The 23685-nt window shown below is 47.0% G+C and overlaps 1 non-coding gene across 1 annotated transcript; it reads right to left on the bottom strand.

The window, feature by feature from the left end:
• Positions 1-21363: 21363 nt before the first annotated feature.
• On the bottom strand, positions 21364-21436 carry Trnai-gau (transfer RNA isoleucine (anticodon GAU)). The gene has a single exon. It is a non-coding gene; the product is annotated as a tRNA-Ile (tRNA).
• Between the last annotated feature and the right edge of the window lie 2249 nt (positions 21437-23685).

Below are 23685 nucleotides of genomic sequence, written 5' to 3'. Positions count from 1 at the left end.
ATTTTTGTAAATTTTGTTGATTGATTCATTGTAGGGTTTAACGCGCCAACGCAACGCACACGATGAGGCGCGCCATAGTAGAGGGTTCCGGATAATTTTGACCACCTAGGGATATTGAACAAGCTCGAAACAGCGTATGTCCTTAGTTATGCAGAAGGAGAGCTGGCCGTTTGTGCAAAAAACTAGCCCCATCTTCCCCAAGGGAACGCTGAGTAGATGCGGAAAATCTCGGTTCCGTTGTGCTTCCGTTGTGCTCGTAGAACTTCATCGGAAGAATGTAGTGAAGTGGAATCAACCGCAGCAAGCGCGGAACTGAACGCGCGCAGCGCGCTACCCGATTTGCATTCAAGGTTGAAGGAGAGGAGACGAGAGGAGGAGAGATGCGCAAGCGCCGAGCATTCGCGCCGACGAAGCTCAGGGTCTGCCATTCGCTTCAAGCGTTTGCGCTCAGCGTCGCGTGCCGTTCGCTGCGCAGCTTTTGTCTTCAGTGGACGTAGCATTGCGGTTATTTTGTGGGGTGGGGATGACGCTTGCTTGCGCCAACCCACTAACTGACGGGACTGTTGCTTCCATCACACTTCATCGGAAGAACGGAGTGAAGTGGAGTCAACCGCAGCAAGCGGTGAACTGAACGCGCGCAGCGCGCTACCAGATTTACATTCAAGGTAGAAGGACAGGAGACGAGAGGAGGAGAGATACGCAAGCGCCGAGCATGCGCCGTGAAAGCAGAAGCGAGAACGCGGGAGAAGCGAAAGCGAAGTGCACGCAGCTGGTACGAGAGAAGAAGTGGCGGGAGTATAGCGCAGCTGTGGGAGAGATGGAAGGAGGAGAGTTGCGCATGCGCAGTGTGAGTGCGGACGCCGACACGGGACATGCCCAGACTATAAGATACTCCGCATCTAAAAACTTCGGAATCGACGTCCCTGAAACCTGCAGCGGGTGGCGTTTGTACTATCGGACAACCTCGGGTTGTGCATACCTACACTACTTTTTCTTCGTCTTGTTTTTTTTTCATTCCGCAAGTACGACCTTCCGTATAAAATAATTGCATACTCGGCTGGCAGCGTGGCGCGCTTCTCGATAAGCTGCCTCTTCTTCGCACGTCCGGTTCTTCTATGCTCCCCCCATTCCTTATGTGCGCGCACATAGTCGGAGACGGATGTGGCGCCACCGCTCAGTCAGGAACGCAGTTTTGTATATCGGGCGCATTAGCCTTGCTCACTTTCATTTCGTGGCCAATTCCCCATGTGGGTACGTGCCACCGGGCGCTCTCGCGAGACTTGACGGCGCAAGCTAGAGCTTCAGCAGCTCTGCTGTGAAGACGTTTTGAGTTCTCCAGTTATTTTCAGACATGTCCCCTGAATAAAGCTGGAGGAATTTAATTTCCGCGAAGAATGTCAAGGAAGCAGAAACAATACCGGGTGGCCATAAATTGAATGCGCGTGCAACGCACTGAAGTGCGCAGTACATTCCAAATGACCGTCTTGAGTGCGCGTGTGCAACGTGTTGGACATCCAAAATGGAATCGCCAGCATAAAAGAAACACTGGTGCGCACAACTAAAATTTCTCATTCAGCATGCTCCGGGTATCATTATCTTTTCCGCGTATCATAGTTATTACATTAAAACGGTCCGGAAACACTATAACCAACATCTATTTTTCCAGCGGTCACCGTAATACACCTCTTTGCTGCACGCCGCCACGTCCGCTCTCCTACTGCAGTACCCGTTGACCCAAATTCGACAAAAATTAATATGCGGCGCAAGTAGGCGTCTAAAATATTGCACAACTGGGGTTAACGGCAAACATACACTGCAGTCGGCATTGGGTCCTGATATCTGATGTCAACAAATTGGACAAATCTTCATAGTCGTAACTTATCAGGATAATGATAAAAAATCACACAATCTAGTACAAAACAAGCCATATTCAAATTACAAAATGAATGGGTGGAAGGCAGGTGGCTTCAGTCCACGAAACCCACGCAACTCGCGTAGGCCTTCACAGCCTGGACATGAGAGTCTACGCGAAAGCGCATGCCAGAAATGTGATCAATGGTCAGGTAAAGGGACCAGCTTATCAGGTTATCAGGCGAGGTCCGACGCCGACGTCCGTGTATTTCCCTCCCGTTTTCTTTCAGCTGTGGCTGAAGTTCCATGACAGGCATGGTGCTGAAGAGTGCTGTGGTAGAAGTGGGCATCGAAGGCTGAGCGAGCGGAAATACGTTTTTTCTGTAGTTAGCTACATTTGGTAATTATATTTCGCGAGATCTTTTTCCTGCGTAGAAATAAAACAATAGTCCTGTGCTATCCCTAATACATTCATAGTTTCATTTGTTAAAACACCCGACTTCATTCTCGGCAAGAGGTCCGGACGCTACAAACCGGCACTGCGACCGCGAAAGGGCTCTATTTTTTTTATTTCTGGTCCTTTCGTTTTTTGTGTTTGTTGCATATAAGTGCATGTGCATTCGTATATGCAACCGTAGGGGCTGGAACTATCACTCCTGCCGCGGAGTACGCAAGCGACCAATACATTCCAAACTGCTCGACTAACACAGAAGCAGACGGAAGGGTGCAATTTTGAGCTTCAATTCTCCTACGCTGTACCCTGGCGGTAATCACCTAAAAGACCCTAAAGACAATCACTAAATACTTGGACAGCCACTCCGCATACCGCTTCAAAACTGGTTCAGGATACCACCTCGTCCAGGTGACTTCTTGACATCAAGGCGCAATAATAGGAAAAATATTCCATGTTCTGATAAAGCTATGTGCGGCATGTAAAGTGGTTCGCAAAAGCTGGGTGCGAAAAAAGCATCTACGGAGGAATTTTCGTAACTACTTAACACCGAATGGAAGTATTCGTGAGATCTTCGAGTTCTTTTATATTCTCTTCTTTTTTTTTCAGCAACAGGGGATGCATGATTGGAATTTCAGTAATGTATATATGTGTATATATATATATATATATATATATATATATATATATATATATATATATATATATATATATATATATATATATATATATATATAAATCTAGAAAAAGATAAACTCACAAAGCGCGCAGAAATAGTATAAGTAAAGAGTCGGATACACAGCAAGAACAATAACAAACAATGTTTACTTACGTAGCGGCAACGGGACTTGCCTTCATCAGAGTAAAGTTACATGATTTTGCTGTGTATATATATATATATATAAGAGAAGAAAAACTTCGAACAAGGTAAAAGCACGATTGTGGCCTACGTTTCAGCAAAGAGAACTTGCTTTCCTCAGGGCAATCTCTCGCATGGTCGCATGGTCGCATGGTCGCAGAGATTGCCCTGAGGAAAGCAAGTTCTCTTTGCTGAAACGTAGGCCACAATCGTGCGTTTACCTTGTTCGAAGTTTTTCTTCTCTTGTGTTCTCTACCATTTTCAAAGTTCTACTACTCCCTATATATATATATATATATATATATATATATATATATATATATATGTATATAGATATATATATATATATATATATATATATATATATATATAAATATATATATATATATATATATATATACGATAGAGAAGTCAAACTGAAAAACATAACATTTATTCTAACGTTTCGACCAGGGGACGGTCTTTTTCATCTCTCATCTTTGAAAAAGACCGGCCCCCGGTCGAAATGTTAGAATACATGTTGTTATGTTTTTCAGTTTGACTTCTCTATTGTACAGTTAACCTCATAGCCAGTAACCTTTTCTCTAACTATATATATATATATATATATGTATGTATATATATATATATATGTATGTATATATATATATATATATATATATACCAAAAAAAGGGACCGGCGTTCGTCCCAGGGACCGGCCTTCGTCATTCTGACGCAGGCCGGTCCCTCGGCCGAAATGTTAAACCTTTTCCTCTTTCGACGTCTGTCTTTCTTTTTTTGTTACGACGTGCCAGTGTCCAAGAAATATTCTCCTGTGATATATATATATATATATATATATATATATATATATTGCAGGAAAATATTTCTTGGACACTGGCACATCGTAGCAAAAAAAAATAAAGACACACGGCTTGAAAAAGACAAGTCTTCTTGTCGAAACGTTGGCAGCGGTCTGAGGCCGCTACCTTCTCTACAGTATTATATATATATATATATATATATAATACTATATATATATATATATATATATATATATATATATATATATATATATATATATATATATATATATATATATATAGAATAAGGGTTGGTAGTCAAGAAAACCTCGGAAAGCAAAGGGGGGAATGCGTTAGGTCATACAAATATATGAAGAATTTTTTGAGTCTGAAAGAAAGTGGTGAAAAAATGCCCGCAGGGTGGGATCTGAACCCACGACCTCCAGAATACCGGTCTGGTGCGACAAGAACTACGCTCCCGGCGGGGCTGTTTCCCCGCCACTTTCTCGGGTATTTATGTTAAGGTACTTTTTGTTTCCTGAACATTGGTGTGGTAGCCAGCGCCACTTGGACTACTCGGGGTGAAGGGGACCTTCTTTTTAACCCCCGGGCCGTGGCTCTAGTGTCTACGACATGTCGAGAGTGGTCGACCAGCGTTGAACCCTCTTAAGCTACCTTTGGCACCAAGACTACCAGAACAGTGGCCCTCGCTATGCATGTAGCGAATCAGAAATGGGAAATGAGGGGCTCAGTGAATTAGGACAGAATAAGGGTTGGTAGTCAAGAAAACCTCGGAAAGCAAAGGGGGGAATGCGTTCGGTCATTGAAAGATATGAAGAATTTTTTGAGTCAGAAAGAAAGTGGCGAACAAATGCCCGTCGGGTGGGATCCGAACCCTTTGAACTTAACATAAATACCCGAGAAAGTGGTTGGGAAACAGCCCCGCCGGTAGCGTAGTTATTATTGCACCAGACCGGTATTCTGGAGGTCGTGGTTTCGGATCCCACCCGGCGGGCAGTTTTCCACCACTTTCTTTCTGACTCAAAAAATTGTTCATATCTTTCAATGACGTAACGCATTCCCCCTTTGCTTTCAGAGGATTTTTTTGACTACCAACCCTTATTCTCTCTTAATTCACTGAGCCCCTCATTTCCAATTTATGATTTGCTCCATAGATATATATATAAATATATATAAATCTAGAGAAAGATAAATTCAAAAGCGCGCAGAAATAGTATAAGTAAAGAGTCGGATACACAGCAAGAACAATAACAAACAATGTTTACTTACGTAGCGGCAACGGGACTTGCCTTCATCAGAGTAAAGTTACTAGATTTTACTGTCGCAAACATTTTGAACACATTTCTTATATAGGTTTGCATAAAACTGTGAGAAAGAGCGGAAAATGTTTCGGAAATGGGGAGTGTGCATACAGTCAGGCTACGCCTATGTTACAACATCAACAAACAAACAAGAAAAATAAAAAAAGGGGGGGGGGGAAGCGAGAGAGAGAAAAAGGGGTCGTGTTATAAATGCAGCGTTCAAGGTAACTTTAAATATAAAAGGGAACTATAAAAGGTAACTATAATATAAAGGGTAAAAAATACAAGGTAACTTTAACTGTGACTCCGCTAATGTCGTATATCTTCTAGAGTGCACTGTTTGTAGGCAACAATATATCGGCCAAACTGAAACGCCCTTCCGAATACGGTTCAATAATCACCGCTGTCATGCAAAAAGCTGCCCTTATTTGCCCCTGTCAAGACATGTGAACTGTCCCGGGCATGCATTTGAACATCTTAAAGCAACGATTTTCGAATCCGACTTCAAAACGCACCACGACCGCGAGGTTCGGGAATCTTATCTCATTTATAAGTTTGGGTCAGCCACACTTGGAATTAATGAAAGTTACTGAAAACTAACGTGCTTATGCCTCGATTAAAATTAGCGGCTTCATAATTTTTATAACTATGTTCATTATTCCTACCCTCGAGTTTGCCATCAGAATTCGCAGAAACTCTCCTAATACAGCAGCTTTATTAGCCTAATGCGGCTCAACAATGCCATTTGTCCTGCGGAGGGAGGCCTCGTTCCCACCTCCACTTAAGAATGTTTAACTCTTTGTGATCTATTCATGTTTAACCTTTTGTGACCCTACCTATTTCCTGTTCAATTGCTAGCTTCTGTGAAATGCTCTTTTGTGCCCCCTATCTATTCTCTTGACCCGCGGGGGGCACACCCATCTTCGCTTCCCCCCGAACCAGTCTCAGCAGTCACTGAATACCTTACTGTATACTCTTCCCTTTCTTTTCAAACCGCGGTTGTCCAGTTTCCCCCATTGTCTGAACTTGCAGCCCGCGCGGCATACGTTGACCCGTCATGGTGCAACCTTGAACGCTGCATTGTTAACACGACCCCTTTTTCTCTCTCTCTCGCTTCCCCCCCCCTTTTTATTTTTCTTGTTTGTTTGTTAATGTTGTAACATAGGCGTAGCCTGACTGTATGCACACTCCCCATTTCCGAAACATTTTCCGCTCTTTCTCACAGTTTTATGCAAACCTCTATAAGAAATGTGTTCAAAATGTTTGCGACAGCAAAATCATGTAACTTTACTCTGATGAAGGCAAGTCCCGTTGCCGCTACGTAAGTAAATATTGTTTGTTATTGTTCTTGCTGTGTATCCGACACTTTACTTATACTATTTCTGCGCGCTTTGTGAGTTTATCTTTCTCTAGATTTGTTTCTACCATGAGCGCTGACAGGAGCACAGCAAAGAGCATCATCTGGAAATTTCCGCAGACTGAAACCACAACAGTTGTGATCGGGGACTCCCAGACCAAGTATCTGTATCATCACTTTGACCCCCTCTGCCCTGGAGCCCCCGCTTTTGTTTCTCAGCCTGGCGCATGCATTGCTGACGCACGCTCACTGATCGACTTTATCCCTGCCTCTGTCACTACAGTTTTTCTGCATGTTGGTACTAATGTTCTCAGCTCTACTTCCGCTGAACATCCTTTCTCTGACTACCGCTCACTGACTGACCTCATTCTGGAATCTCGACCGAACATTTCCACTATTAACGCCAGTCTCATTCTTCCCCGCTCCGCTAACCGCCGCCGCGACTACCGCATCTCTCGCTTCGCTCGCTGCTGCAACGAAAAGGCACGCCGTTTCAACTCACTTCTCCGCGAATTTTGCCGCCACTCACGCTTTGTCCGCTTCTTCGATCATGGCTTTGAGCACCTTCCAGCCTGCCGAGTACTCGCTGCGGACGGCTTACACCCGAGCTTCGAGGGTGTGGCCTTGCTGGCCGGCCACATTCGTGCACTCTGCTTCATGCAACAGCGCTGCAATCCTCTGGGCTGGCGCGACTTCGCATGCACCGCCGACCCAGTTGCAGCCCCGGCTATATTGCCAAATGACAGCGACTTTCCACCACTGCCTCCAATTCTATCCAGTGTAAGGACCCCGGAGCAGTGTCGTGCCAGCAGCCCACCGCCACTGCCCCCCAGATCCACCACAAACACGGCGGCCCGGGCGAGCGCCAGCGCCCCAACCCCGAAGTCCACGGACGAGCGTCGCGCCAGCGACATGCCAACCCCTACTGGCAAACCTGCAGCGGCCACAAAGCCCCGAGGGAACGCTCGCGGCTACACTGAGAAGCTCCCTGACCGGCGCCGCACCAACAGCATGCCACGCCCAACCTCCGCATCTTCAGCGACCACCGAGCCCACGAAAACCAACAGCAGCGCGTCCGCCCGACCTTCCGGGGTCCAAAATCCAGCCCTCCGTGCCACATGCCCTTACAACCTTCGATAGAATCGGCATAGCAGCAACTGACTACAACACAAAAAAACAGGTAACACGGCCTCCTTCCCCGTTTCAAGACAGTTTTTAAAGCTAAGAAAAATCACCGAAAAGCGCATACGTTCCGAATTGCACGTTTCCGCTCTTGCACAGTACTTGACTGCCGCGGTCGCTCCCAGGGGTCTTAGGATTAGAATAAAACCTGCTACTACCGGACTCTCCCCGTCCAACATGAATAAGTGGAAACAGTTACTCGATAAAGCATCCTTACAATTAACTGAAATAGTCCTCAATCACTACGAAACTACGGCCCATTCTCTCCAAAAGAAAGAGGAACTACTTCGTAAAGAACTATGCAAAAGAGAGTTGAACCTTTTAAGCAACTACGAATCTAAGACGGCCTCCGCCATATCCCGAACAAAAGACCGAAAGTTTAACCGAGACAAGATTTCTAACACTGGCCACATGCGTAAGAACCTAACAAGCTCCGGCACTAGTAACTGCCACAACTCTGACAATACGGCCGATAATGTCACTACGACTGTAATAAATGCTTCGACTACTGCACCCCAAACAGTTCAGTTAAATCCCTGTACTAATATTTTTCCCTCGCCTGCCGTCACAAAAGAAAACCTTACCGGGAATGTAATGAACCTTTCAAGTATACCCCTCTCCCAAGCTCAGATGAACGTCTTGTCAAAGGGCCTAAACTTTTGCCCGGCTACTGGTGGTTTTGATGAATTTCAACTTTTTAAGGACTTAGATAACTTCGCCAGAACATGAGACTACGAGAACACTTCTACGATCACCCCGCGACGGAAGAAGCCCGCAGAACCCTACCTAGCTATAAGCACTGGACCCCTCCCACACAGCGTGATAGTTGCCTCGACATGTACATCAAAGCTGTCCAACGCGATGTGCGAAAAGCTTACCAAACACAAATTTCGTTCCACCACAACATGACTACCAACGAAAAGAAAGCCCTAGAGGAACTCGCAAGCTGTCCCGACATAGTTATTAAACCTGCCGACAAGGGAGGCGCAATCGTAATCCTTGACAAAACCGACTATGTTAACGAGGCCAATAAGCAACTATCAGTATCGACGTTCTATAAAGCACTACCCAATGGTCCCACTCAAGATTATAAGCAAATTGTCAAAGATAAACTTGCTGAGCTTGTTAAAAATAAAACAATAAATGAAACCACGGCTCGTTCCCTGATCCCCTTAAGCCGAGTAGCCAGTAAATTCTATCTGCTCCCAAAGATTCACAAGGTGAACAACCCAGGGCGCCCCATTGTTTCTGGCATTGGCACTGTTACCGAAAACCTCTCGCGCTATGTGGATAATCTCATTTGCGACATTCCGCCCAGCTTTCCCTCCTTCATTAAGGATACCAATGAATTTCTCTCAGACATCTCAAAAATTAAAATTCCTGATAACTGCCTTCTAGTCACCCTTGATGTTGTGTCACTGTATACTAACATCTCCCATGAAGATGGCATCGCCGCTGTATCCCTTGCGTATGAGCAGTCATCGTGCGACCAACCTATCGATTCTTCTGCTCTCCAAACATTCCTTAGGCTTATTCTTGAACTTAACAATTTTGAGTTCGACGGAGTTCATTACGTGCAAGTCAGCGGAACGTCAATGGGAACTCGAATCGGACCTAACTACGCTAATATCTTTATGGCTCACCTCGAATCAAACTTTCTTGACACCCAAAATTTAAAGCCAATGTACTATAAAAGGTATATTGATGACATATTCATGATCTGGCAACACGGTGAGGCGTAGCTCCTCACCTTCATTGAGGCATTTAACCTAACCCATCCTAGTATTTCCCTTGCTCATTCCTATTCGGAACACAGTGTAAACTTTCTGGACGTCACCGTTACTACCTTCCAAGGTCGGCTTCAAACTAAACTGTGTAGAAAACCGACAGACACGCGGCAGTATTTGCACTTCCGAAGCAGCCATGTCAGACACTGCAAGACAGCAATACCTTACAGCCAAGCCCACCGATTTAGGAGAATTTGCTCAAACCAAGCCGACTTTGACTCAAACTGTCGAGAACTCAAGACCGCCCTCCTGAATAAAAAATACCCGGAAAAAGTCATCGACCACGCTATTGTGCGAGCCAACCAATTAGACCGTAACGAAATCTGTAAGAAAAAAGCCCCGAACGGGAAACCGCCAACTAACTTAGTTTTAACCCACTCATCCTCCGCTCCAAGAGTGTCAACCGTGCTAAAAAACATCACAATATCCTAATGCAAAGTGACCGCTTAAAAAGCATATTCCCCGAACCACCACGCGTTGTCTACCGGCGTAATAAGAATTTTGGTGACTTTCTTACTAACTCTCGTATCAACCGACCGGCAACTACTGGCTGCATGCCCTGCAATAAACCCCGATGTAAAGTATGCCCACACATGACCACTACACAGCGCGCCACCAGCACGGCTTCAGACTACTACGTAAATATAAAAGGTAACTTTAACTGTGACTCCGCTAATGTCGTATATCTTCTAGAGTGCACTGTTTGTAGGCAACAATATATCGGCCAAACTGAAACGCCCTTCCGAATACGGTTCAATAATCACCGCTCTCATGCAAAAAGCTGCCCTTATTTGCCCCTGTCAAGACATGTGAACAGTCCCGGGCATGCATTTGAACATCTTAAAGCAACGATTTTAGAATCCGCCTTCAAAACGCACCACGACCGCGAGGTTCGGGAATCTTATCTCATTTATAAGTTTGGGTCAGCCACGATTGGAATTAATGAAAGTTACGGAAAACTAACGTGCTTATCCCTCGATTAAAATTAGTGGCTTCATAATTTTTATAACTATGTTCATTATTCCTACCCTCGAGTTTGCCATCAGAATTCGCAGAAACTCTCCTAATACAGCAGCTTTATTAGCCTAATACGGCTCAACAATGCCATTTGTCCTGCAGAGGGAGGCCTCGTCCCCACCACCACTTAAGAATGTTTAACTCTTTGTGATCTATTCATGTTTAACCTTTTGTGACCATACCTATTTTCTGTTCAATTGCTAGCTTCTGGGAAATGCTCTTTTGTGCCCTCTATCTATTGTCTTGACCCGCGGGGGGCACACCCATCTTCGCTTCCCCCCGAACCAGTCTCAGCAGTCACTGAATATCTTACTGTATACTCTTCCCTTTCTTTTCAAACCGCGGTTGTCCAGTTTCCCCCCATTGTCTGAACTTGCAGCCCGCGCGGCATACGTTGACCCGTCATGGTGCAACCTTGAACGCTGCATTGTTAACACGACCCCTTTTTCTCTCTCTCGCTTTCCCCCCCCCTTTTTTTATTTTTCTTGTTTGTTTGTTGATGTTGTAACATAGGCGTAGCCTGACTGTATGCACACTCCCCATTTCCGAAACATTTTCCGCTCTTTCTCACAGTTTTATGCAAACCTATATAAGAAATGTGTTCAAAATGTTTGCGACAGCAAAATCATGTAACTTTAGTCTGATGAAGGCAAGTCCCGTTGCCGCTACGTAAGTAAACATTGTTTGTTATTGTTCTTGCTGTGTATCCGACTCTTTACTTATACTATTTCTGCGCGCTTTGTGAGTTTATCTTGCTCTAATTATATAAATATATATATATATATATATATATATAAGAAACCTTTGAACCAGGTAAAAGCACTACTTTTGCCAACGTTTCAGCAAAGAAGGTTGTATAGTTTGAGCCGCGAAGTTGGTCACAGGGAAGTCATCTGGGGGTTGATATTCGGGAAATTTTTGGAGAGAAAGGATGAGAGGGTGTTTGTTGACCCGTCGCGGGGCACACGGAAAGGTTCTCAGAACCGCCCGAAGCAGACCAGGTGTTGAGAGTGGGGTCCTTATCAGAAACTATCTGCAAGCCTCAGGTCAAAAGAAAAGGTAGAGAAGAGGGGAAATAACTAGGTCAAGGAAAAGATAAAAAAAGAGAAAAGAAACATGGAGGGAAACCAGACAAACCCACACACAAAAGTAAAAGCAATGACCCGGCCACTGAAATGGCACGTGTCATCCACAGCGACATTCTTGGAACGGGCCTGTCCTGAAACTCAAAAGCGAAAAGATAAAGTTAGAGTGACGTACGGTGCACAAGACCACGCGGAGTAAAAAAAGAGAGAAATAAAATAAAAACGTACGCCTCGTATCTCCAAAGCAAAAAGATCCCAAAAGGCCTGCTCCTAAAAGTTTGTTGTGCCCTTGGCGAGCTCCCTCCTGAACTAGCTGCCAGGTGGCAAGGTAATTTCAATAATGCTTTGCTTTTCCTCCTAAAAATTCTTAGAGACGACTGTACTAGCCAACTCGGCCACTTAAACGACCAGATTCAAGCTCTTACGCTAACTGAGCAGGAGAAACTAATCTCAATATTTTGATAAATCGTAAGGAAAATGATCTTAGTAATAGGCGAGCGGTTAAGTTTCAACGTGACCAGCTTCCCTCACCAATTACAGCTTGCACTGTAGAAAATCAGCCTCTCAATAGCCCGGAATATGGAGTATTAGGTAATGCAATGTTGCCCCTCGATACAGAGATTGCTTCAGTACAACCTCATCCCCCAGCCAATAATCCTATAGAAAAAACGAGCTCCGTCGCTACCGTCCCCAGCAACTTCATTGACATTTCCAAAACACTAACGGCCGACGAAAAACGTATCCTAGAACGAGGTCTAACTTTCTGTCCCAGAAATAACCGTGTGAATGAATACGAATTACATAAAGATCTCACTGAATTTTCTCGGAGAATGAGACTAAGCGAGTTTTTTTTTTTTCGGAAAAGCAGGACCAACCTGACATTAACGAATGCAACCTCCACCCTCCTAGCACTTGGACTCCAGATATAGATCAATCTCCAGAATTAGATCTATACTTAAAATCAGTATGAAGAGAAATATTGGCAACAACCAAGCGATCAAACAAGCGCAAGAACCTAACTCCGGCGGAAGAAGTTACCCTGAATAGCCTATCAGCCAGAACCGACATAGTCATAAAGCCAGCTTACAAAGGTGATAGCGTAGTTGTTTTACCTATGGGAAAATACAAAGATGAAGCTTATAGGCAGCTCAATAACCCTTGCCACTACAAGCCATTAGATAACGATCCAAACCAGGAATACAGCCTAAAATTCCTTCAGAGCCTCACAGATCTGCGATCTAGAGAGTTAATAACGACCACTGACTTAAATTTCATGAAACCGAAAAAGCATCCAGGCCGTTTTTACCTCCTCCCAAAAGTCCACAAAGCCCCGTACAATTATTTTTCACTGCCACATTCCTGGCAGACCCATAGTTTCGAATAACAATACCCCAACAGAACCATTATCTCTGTTTCTGAATCATTACCTATCTTATATTCCGACTATTCTTCCTTCATTCGTCCAGGACACCCCCCCCCCCACTTCCTCCGGATATTAGAAGAGATAAATAAGGGTGGGCGCCTACCCAGTGGAACCCTCCTTGTTAGTCTTCACTTTGCCGCATTGTATACAAACATCCCTTTCGTGAAGGAGTTGAAGCTATTTCCAAAGCTGTATCAGAGAACCCGCACCAACATGCGCCAGAAGTGTACATAACTTTGTTAAAACTAGTTTTAACATTCAATTATTTTGAATTCGACTCTTCTTACTTTTTGCAAGTTTTTAGAACCAGCATGGGTACTCCATTTGCGCCCACCTATGTAAACATTTTCATGGGGCAACTTGAAGCCACTCTATTAAGGACTTTTCCGCATAAACCTCAGGTTTACCTCCGCTACATAGACGACATCTTCATGATTTGGGAACGCGGTTGCGCGACTCTAGAAACGTTTATATCTCATCTCAATTCTTCGCATCCGACTATTATATTGTCCTGCCAGTATTCTGAAAAAGAAGTGAACTTCCTAGATACTACCGTCGTTTTAGACAAAGGTAAACTCAAAACCACGCTTTTTAGAGAACCAACTGACAGGCAGCAGTACCTAGACTATAAAAGCCATCACCTGAGACACTGTAAGCAAGGGATCTTTGTAGGACAAGCCACCAGGCTTAGAAGAGTACGCAGTGATGACAGTGACTACGTAGAGCACCTAGATGAACTCAAGTCCACCCTTATTAACAGGAACCACCACAAACGCTCGCTCGATCAGGCGTACCAACGTGCATCTAATCTCAAAAGGGATGACGTGCGCAACAACCAGCGACAAAACAAAAGCGCCAGGCCGCCTGCCCTAATAACTACATTTTCAAACGCCCTCCCAAATGTAAACAATATACTGCGCAAGTACTACCCCATTTTAGCCAGTAACGACCGACTTATAAAGACTTTCCCGGAAGCCCCAACGGTTACCTACCGGAGGAACTGGAATCTAAAAGATATTTAGTGCATGCTAAAACAGGGCCTTCAAAGCAACCAGTCATAGCCAGCTGCTCCCGCCCAAATGCAAGACTTGCAGGCACCTGCAGACCGACTGCATTGTAAAAAGCACAGCCAGTAATTATGTCCACAACATTTATTCAACTTTTGCGTGCACTTCATCCAACATTGTGCATATGTTGGAATGCTCAATGTACCACAAACAGTATATAGGCGAAACGAGTCAACCTGTGAGCCTACGTCTGAATGGTCACCGGGCAGATACTCTTACCAAATCCTCCATAGCTGTAACGCAGCATTTCAACCAACCAGGCCACAATTTTGATGACCTCCAGTTGTATATACTTCAGTCAAACTTCAGGTCTCCTAGGGAGAGAAAATACCGTGAATCCTATTTAATTCACAAATTCAACTCCATGCAACCTCCTGCAATTAATGCGTCTACGGGCAACTTGGAATCCTTGCGATATTCACCGGGAATACAGAAATAGGCACTGTCCTGCATATACCCTATCGAAAGACTATTACCCCTCCCTCTGGTCTTTACCTGGTCACCAAATTCTTTTATTTTCATTCCTTAGCTTCCAGCTTTATACTCGCCCGCATCAATCCAACCTTTGCTTTTGGAATTCCATTTAATTTATTTTCTTTCTCTGTTTATTAGTCCGCGTGGTCGTGTGCCCCGTACGTCACTCTTAACTTTATCTTTTCATTTTTGAGTTTCAGGACAGGCTTGTTCCAGGAATGTTGCCGTGGGTGACACGTGCCATTTCAGTTGCCAGGTCATTGCTTTTTTTTGTGTGTGTGAGTTTGTGTGGTTTTGCCTCCCTGTTTTTTTTCTCTTTTCCTTGACCTAGTTATTTCTCCTTTCTCTACCTTTTCTTTTGACCTGAGGCTTGCAGATAGTTTCTGATAAGGACCCCACTCTCACCGCCTCGTCGGCTTCCGGCGGTTCTGAGAACCTTTCCTTATGCCCCGCGGCGGGTCAACAAACACCCTCTCATCCTTTCTATTCAAAAATTCCCCGAATATCAACCCCCACATGACTTCCCTGTGACCTACTTCGCGGCTCAAACTATACAACCTTCTTTGCCCCTATCTCGCCCGACATACTCCCAAACCAATCCGCTTTATAATTGCTCTTCCTTCTTTCCTTCCCCCTTCTCAACTGGGGACCTACCCCTATATAAAGCGTGCCAGCCAGGCGAAAGATTGCCCTGACGAAAGCAAGTCTCCTTGCTGAAAAGTTGGCATCAAAAGTTTAACTGCTCCCTGAATTATATATATATATATATATATATATATATATATATATATATTGTAAGCACTGTAGTTCTCCGCGGCACAATATGTCGCTGATTTCAATCTTATCAGTAATCATCATCACCTGTCATCCTTTTCAGTAATGCTTCATCTTCGTCAGCTGTACATGATCATTATCATCCCTGAGGCTAGCGCTGCTTGGCTCCGCGTTCGCCAAATAAACGGCGTCTGTCTTCTCCGCTCTCTCAGGGAGCGACGTCTTCTTGAAGACCTCTTACACGTGGTGGAGGTGCAACTCGATCCCACCCTATGGCTCTCCTAGCGCACCCCTGGAGCTACGTTCAGGAAGACGCATTCAAATGCCATCGGGGCCAATGGAACAGGATGTCCCGACTCGCACCACCCCTGGAACGGCTTCGGCGCGTCCTTTGTGGACCGTTACCAGCCGCCAACGGGACCCCAGATCCTTCGCTGATCTTCGCGGGGAAGACTTCGACGATTGGCTCGACTCTTACAACAGAGTGAGTGCGTTTAATCGGTGGGATGACTCTATGAAGCTCTTTAATGTCCCGTTCTGCCTTGACAAAGTGGCTAGGACGTGGTTTTATAACAACGCACGTCGCCTAGGAGATTGGAATACGTTTACGGAAGAGATTCGCAAGATTTTTGGCACATCAGCGAGCCGATCGGAGAGCGCCACGAAGAAACCCTCCCAGAGCATTCAACATGTAGGTGAGAGGTACACGCCTTACATTGAGGATGTGCTTGCGCTTTGTTGCCAGGCGAACGAGGGCATGTTGGAGAACGACAAAGTCCGGCACCTTCTGAAAGGCATTAGCTCATTTGCCTTTAATGCTCACGTCGCTCAGAATCCCACCACCGTACGCGACGTAGTTACGATTTGCCAGCGCTTGGATGCGCTGCAGTCCGCTCGCATCCAGCAGGATACCCAAGCAGCCTGCCTTCCAGCCGACACGGAGCTGCGCTCTTTGATACGAAGTATCATTAGGGAAGAACTTCAGGCACAGAAGACCTCTGGACTCTCTCGTGATCGCCAGTTCTCCTCTGGTGCCACGTTGCGTGACCTGGTTAAAGGAGAACTGCGTCTCATGGAAAGCGGGCCCTCTGCCGAACACGCTGCTCCACACCACGCGCCTCAGTACGCCGAGATCAGCCCACTACAGCAAGTCTTCCCGCATCCTGCGCCTGCTCAGAGTCATTTGTCTGCCCTTTCTCCGAGACTCCCTGAGCCGTACAGCCAGTACTATGCTCCTTGGCGACCCTCCGCCCCCCCGACCCACTTGCTTGTGCTGTGGTATCACGGTTCATATTGCCCGTTTTTGTCGATGGCGTCAGCAAGACGAATGTGCAGGCCTTATACCGGACCGCAACACCTACCGACCTCCATTAGGCTTTCGTTAACGCGCATATAATTCCCCTCCAGGGCCCTTTTCGTCGACCCCGAACACACAGGACGTTCCTGGCAGTTCCCGCAAATCGCGACGCCGTTCACCATCATCTCCCTTCCGGAACCGCTCGGTATCGCCCCATCGCCCCGCGTCTCATGCTGCTGACCTCCGCCAGGAAAACTAACCTCTGCAGTTTTTGGAGAGAAAACTGCTATATCTGGTAAATGTACAATTCCTCCGCAGCGGCCATCACTCATTTTATCTGTCGTCATCGAAGGTATTTGTTTTGATGCTCTTGGGGACACTGGCGCCAGTATTTCAGTTATATATGCAGACTTGTGTGCTCGACTTCGTAAAGTGCTAACGCCCTACTCCCTACTCCGGCCCGACCTTGTGTTGCGCAAATAATGTTTTGATTCAGCCCTCTGGACAGTGCACGGTACGCGTACTTATCGATGGCCTTCGGCATCATATCCCGTGTTTGGTGCTCGCGTCGTGTTCTCATTCGCTAATTTTGGGGTGGGACTTTATCTCTTGAGCCTCAGCCGTCATCTCTTGTGATAGCGCAACCATTCAACTCTCCAATGAGCAGGTTTCGTGTGTTTGCAGTATGCCTGAAGTGAACCTCATAGTGGCTGCTGATTGTGTTCTTTCTCCAGGACTGGATACTCTCCTCACAGTTCGATCGGCCGACATCAGTGAGGGGGACATTTTAGTCGTTCCTTGTGCCAGCCTATTCTCTAAAGGAGTCATGATAGCTACGTGCCTCATACGCTTCTGCAATGGGTTAGCAACCCTTCCCGTGACCAACGCTATCCTCGAACTGATCCTGCTGCATGAAGGCACCACAGTGGCCTTGACTCATCAGGGAGAGACCATTTATGTTGTTCCTATCGGCTCGTTGTCGGCTCTTCCGCGTTCCGTTTTTTCGGACACTTCTACTTTAGCGCTAACCGCCACCATTAGCCCCGACATCACGCAGGCAGAGGCACAGTGCTTATTGGCCTTACTGAACAAGCGCCGTTTGTCTTTCGACAGTCCTCACATCATACGCCGCCGGCCGTATCGCGTGTCGGCATCTGAACGAAAATTCGTCCCTCCGCGAGTTCCTGGTCTTCTCCTGTTGTATTAGTAAGAAAGAAGGATGGGTCAGTTCGCTTTTGCGTGGATTATCGAGCCCTCAACAAAATTACCAGAAAAGATGTCTACCCGATGCCAAGGATTGACGATGCTTTGGATTGTTTGCAAGGAGCTGAATATTTTTCAAGCCTGGATTTACGTTCAGGGTATTGGCAGATACCAATGTACGAGACCGATAAGGAGAAAACAGCATTCTGTACCCCCGACGGCTTGTACGAGACAGAGAGAGAGAGAGAGATCTTTAATGAAGTCTGGCGATGCTAGCTGGGCTAAAATGCCTAACTTGCTACGCCAGTTGATGACGGGATGAAGATGATGGCGATGATGTTCAAGGCTTGTACGAGTTTAACGTTATGCCATTCGGGTTGTGTAACGCACCCACAACCTTTAAGCCATGGACACCCACAACCATGGACACTGTTCTACATGGCCTAAAGTGGAATACCTGTTTGTGCTATCTGGACGACATCGTTGTCTTCTCGTCCACCTTCTCTCAGCACCTGTAGTGGCTGGAGGTAGTGCTGACCTGTCTCGCTAACGGCGGCCTACAGCTCAACACGAAAAAAATGTCATTTTGCCAGCAAGGGCATCAAGGTCCTTGGCTATGTTGTGAGCAAAGAAGGTGTCCGGCCCGACCCTGAGAAGATTAGCGCAGTAATGATCTTTCCACGCCCCCAGGAACAGAAGACGCTCCGCAGCTTTCTTGGCCTGGCTTCCTACTTTCGACGTTTTGTGCGCAACTTCGCAACTCTCGCGTCTCCGCTAAACCAGCTTCTACGTTCTGGCACGCCTTTCGTATGGTCTGAGGACTGCGAAATATTGATTGATTGATTGTAGCGTTTAACGCGCCGACGCAACGGAGGCGATGAGGCGCGCCGTAGTGGAGGGCTCCGGATTAATTTTGACCACCTGGGGATCTTTATCGTGCGCCGAAATCTCGTACACACGGGCGTTTTTGCTTTTCGCCTCCATCAGAAAAGCGGCCGCCACGGCCGGGAATTGAACCCGCGACCTTGTGCTCAGCAGCGCAACGCCTTAGCCACTGAGCCACCGCGGCGGGTACTGTGAAAAATCATTTCAAGCCTTAAAACACGCGCTTACCTCTGACCCTGCCTTGACCCATTTCGACGACACCAAGCCAACCTTATTACATACGGATGCAAGCGGGTACGGAATTGGTGCTGCTATTCTCCAGCGCGATAACCAATCTAGAGAGCATGTTGTGGCCTATGCCAGTCGCACTCTCAGTTTCGCAGAGAAGAACTACACCATTACTGAACAAGAATGCCTGGCTGTCGTCTGGTCGGTACAAAAATTCCGTCCCTACTTATACGGCCGCCACTTCACCGTAGTGACCGATCATCACGCCTTGTGCTGGTTATCGACGCTGAAGAACCTTTCCGGCTGGCTCGGACGGTGGATTTTGTGATTACAGGAGTACGACTACACTGTACAGTATAAATGAGGCAAAAAAAACCTTGATGCGGATGCCTTGTCACGATGTCCCCTCGTGTCAACATCAAACACCACTGGCGATGTTTCCTCCGGTGCACGAGCTACATCCTTGGCTCCCATCGACTCTGCGCCATCCCTTGCGTGCTCCGAGCTGATGTTTTTTCAGCAGGCGGACCCTCACTGCCGAACCATAACTGACACGACTGTCTGGGGTGGCGCAGCCTCCTAACAGCCGTTTACGACGCCAGCTTGCAAAGTACACGCGCCGCAACGGTGTGCTCTGCCGCGTCAACCATCACCCTGCTGGGGAAAAAATGGGTGCCTGTAGCTCCTCGGGCTTTGCAGCAAAAGCTTTTAGAAGCCTTTCACGATGACCCAGCTGCTGGCCACCTCGGCTTTCATAAAACGTTTGTTAGGATCCGAGCTCGCTTCTTCTGGCCTGGCATGTCAAGGTGCACCGCTAAGTGTGTCAGATCTTCTGCATTGTGTTAGCATCGCAAACGCCCTACAACGGCGTCTGCTGGACTTCTATAACCCATTCCTTGTCCGGCGGATCCTTTTGACGTAGTGGGTATTGATCTATACGGCCCTTTACCATCCACCTCATCCGGCTACCGTTGGATCGTTACCGCGGTCGACCATTTGACGCGTTGTGCGGAGACGGCCCCTGTTCGCTCTGGCTGCTCCCGAGAATTCGCCGAATTCATCTTGCATAACGTGATCTTACGCCATGGCGATCCCGGGTTCTACTAAGTGACCGTGGAAAAACATTTCTTTCAAGCGTCATTGGAGATCTGCTTCGTGCATCGAACACCATCCACAAAATAACGTCCTCATATCACCCCCAAACAAACGGCCTCACGGAACGCTTCCATCGTACACTCTCGGGTATGATCTCCATGTATATCGGACCAAACCATACTAACTGGGACGCCATCCTTCCATTCGTAACGTTTGCTTATAATACGGCACGCCAACGAACAACTGGATACGCTCCGTTTTTTCTTGTTTATGGCCGTGATCCCTCTTTCGTCATAGACACCTGTCAGTTCTCGGCACCGGCGACGGGATTCGTCCCCGGGTCTGACGAATACATCTCTCGCCTTCACCACTGCCGCCGTATTGCCCGTGAAAACACGCAAGCCTGCCAGCAGGACCGCAAGCTCCAGTACGACGCCTCGCACCGGTGTATCCAGTTCTGTGGAGGGGCCAGGTTCTACTCTGGACTCCCATTCGTGTGCCTGGGCTATGCGAAAAGTTTCTTAGGCGATTCATCGGCCCTTATGCCGTTTTGGAGCAGACGTCGCCTGTCAACTATCGGGTTACCCCTGTGTCTCCCAGCACGAACCGCTGGAACCGTGGTTCAGGGAACCGAAATTGTGCATGTCTCCCGTCTCAACAAGTTCCACTCTCCCACTTCGTAGATGCCAGCGGCCGCGCGGCCGCCTTCCTCGAGGGGGGTGCGGCACTTAGTGTAAGCACTGCAGTTCTGCGCGGCACAATATTTCGCTGATTTCAATCTTATGTGTAATCATCATCACCTGTCATCCTTTTCAGCAATGCTTCATCTTCGTCACCTGTACATGATCAATATAATCACTGACGCTAGTGCTGCTTGGCGGCGCGTTCGCCAAAACAACAACGTCTGTCTTCTCCGCTCTATCAGTGAGCGACGTCTCCTTGAAGGCCTCTTACAGTATATATATATATATATATATATATATATATATATATATATATATATATATATATATATATATATATATATATATATATATATATATTTTATATATATATATATATATATATACATATACGAATCAGAATAGGAAATGAAGGGATTGTTGAAATAAGACAGAAATAAGAGTGAGCAGCCGAGAAAACCTCGGAAAGCAAAGGGGAAGATGTGGTAGGTCATTAAGACGGATAAAGAATTTGGAAAAAAAGAAAGTGGAGGAAAAACGTCCGCCAGGTGGGATCCGAACCCACGACCTCCAGAGTATCGGTCTGGTGCGATAACCACTACGCTACCGGTGGGGCGATTTTCCCCTCCACTTTCTGGGGTATTTATGTTAAGGTATTTTTCTTTTCTGTGCTTGGGGTGGTAGCCAGCGCCACACGGACTACTCGGGGTGAAGGAGCTTCTTTTTAACCCCCGGGTCGTGACTCGAGCGTCTACGACATGTCAAGAGTGGTCGACCAGCGTTGAACCCTCTTAAGCTTCCTATGAAACCAAGACTGCCAGAACAGAGGCCCTCGCTTTGCATGTAGCGAACCAGAATAGGATATAAGGGGCTCGTTAAAATAACAAATAAATAAGAGTTCCCAGTTGAGAAAACCTCGGAAAGCAAAGGGGAGGATGTGGTAGGTCATTGAAACAAATAAAGACTTTGGAAAGAAAGAAAGTGGAGAAAAAATTCCCGCCAGGTGGGATCCGAACCCCGACCTCCAGAATACCGGTCTGGTGCGATAACCACTACGGTACCGGCGGGCGATTTTCCCCTCCACTTTCTGGGGTATTTATGTTAATGTATTTTTGTTTCCTGTGCTTGGGGGTGGTAGCCAGCGCCACTCGGACTACTTGGGGTGAAGGGTACCTTCTTATTAACCCCCGGGCCGTGATTCGAGCGTCTACGACTTGTCAAGAGTGGTCGACCAGAGTTGAACCCTCTTAATCTTCCTATGAAACCAAGATTGCCAGAACAGAGGCCCTCGCTCTGCATGTAGCGAATCAGAGTAGGAAATGAGGGACTCGTTGAAATGAGACAAAAAAAGAGTTGGCAGTCGAGAAAATATCGGAAAGCAAGGAGGGGGATATGGTAGGTCATGGAAACAGATAAAGAATGTGGAAAGAAAGAAAGAAAGTGGAGAAAAAATGCCCGCCAGGTGGAGTGCGAATGCACGACCTCCAGAATAACTGTCTGGTGCGATAACCACTACGCTACCGGTGGGGCGATTTTCCCCTCCACTTTCTTGGGTATTTATGTTAAGGTATTTTTGTTTCTTGTGCTTGGGGGTGGTAGCCAGCACCACTCGGACTACTCGGGGTGAAGGGTACCTTCTTATTAACCCCTGGGCCGTGACTCGAGCGTCTACGACATGTCAAGAGTGGTCGACCAGAGTTGAAGCCTTTTAATCTTCCTATGGCACCAAGATTGCCAGAACAGAGGCCCTCGCTCTGCATGTAGCGAATCAGAATAGGAAATGAGAGACTCGTTGAAATAAGACGAAAATAAGAGTTAGCAGTTACACATAGTCTAGCATACGAAATGTTACGGGAAATGAGGATTTTCGAAAACTGAACAGATAGCCTAGAAAACGAGCACAAGCGGCTCACCTTGCACTTTGGAAGTGCAGCCCCGACAACTTTAGAAATCGGTGGGAATATTGTAACGTGGCGGCAGAGCCAATGACTTGAACGATGGTTGAAGGATGAGCAACAATCTATTTACAGCATTTGTAATGTGGCCATAACAGCGCGCGCTGCGACCCAGCCACTTCTTCGTCGTCCTCGTCTTCTTGTGTGATCATCCATGATGGGGCATTGGCCGCCTAGGTGTCCCGTGACGTTACCCCCCCCCCCCCGGTCAATGGCGACTGTCCCGGTCGAAGCTGCCTCGCAGTGGCGATAGGGACGCGGATGAGCAAAGTGGGAATACGCATGCCAGGCAGCATGCCCCAAACAGCTTCCTCGTCGTCGCAGATGCTTGTTTGTTATGCCACATGCGGCTGCTGTCTTCATCGTCTTTGATGGCGTAACAAGCCCCTTTCGTCGAAGGCGACCGTCCCGGTCGAGGCCGCAGTAGCATGAGCTCGGTGAAGGTGAATGATGTGATGAGAATGTACAGTGAAGCTTTTGCCACCACGGATGTAAGAGATGGGTTTGGTGAGCTGCGGCGCACAGCAGCGACGCGCCCACAAAGGAATGACGAACCGGTGAGGGCTTGCTACCACGACGGACCACAGGGCTGGGGACTCGTGGTCATCGTCGTCGTCAGGTCAAACATCGTCGTCGGATCGGCTCGTCACGGGCTGGGGACACGGGGCGGGGGTACGTCGTCGAGTTCTTGTAGCGGTGGGGCTTGGGCTGCACGACGCGGTTCACCAATGAGTGATGCCAATGAGGAGCGAAGCTGGGCCCAGAACGGGGATGACGACCCGCACTCTCCACCAAATGTAATGTGGCGGCAGAGCCAATGACTTCAACGATGGTTGAAGGATGAGCAACAATATATTTACAGCATTTGCAATGCGGTCATAACAGCACGCGCTGCGACCCAGCCACT

The sequence above is a fragment of the Haemaphysalis longicornis genome, unplaced genomic scaffold (genome assembly GCF_048455015.1).
Source record: "Haemaphysalis longicornis isolate Haplotype H1 unplaced genomic scaffold, Haemaphysalis longicornis Haplotype H1 scaffold_2, whole genome shotgun sequence".
Classification (NCBI taxonomy): domain Eukaryota; kingdom Metazoa; phylum Arthropoda; class Arachnida; order Ixodida; family Ixodidae; genus Haemaphysalis; species Haemaphysalis longicornis.
This window is presented reverse-complemented; position numbering and strand designations above follow the sequence as displayed.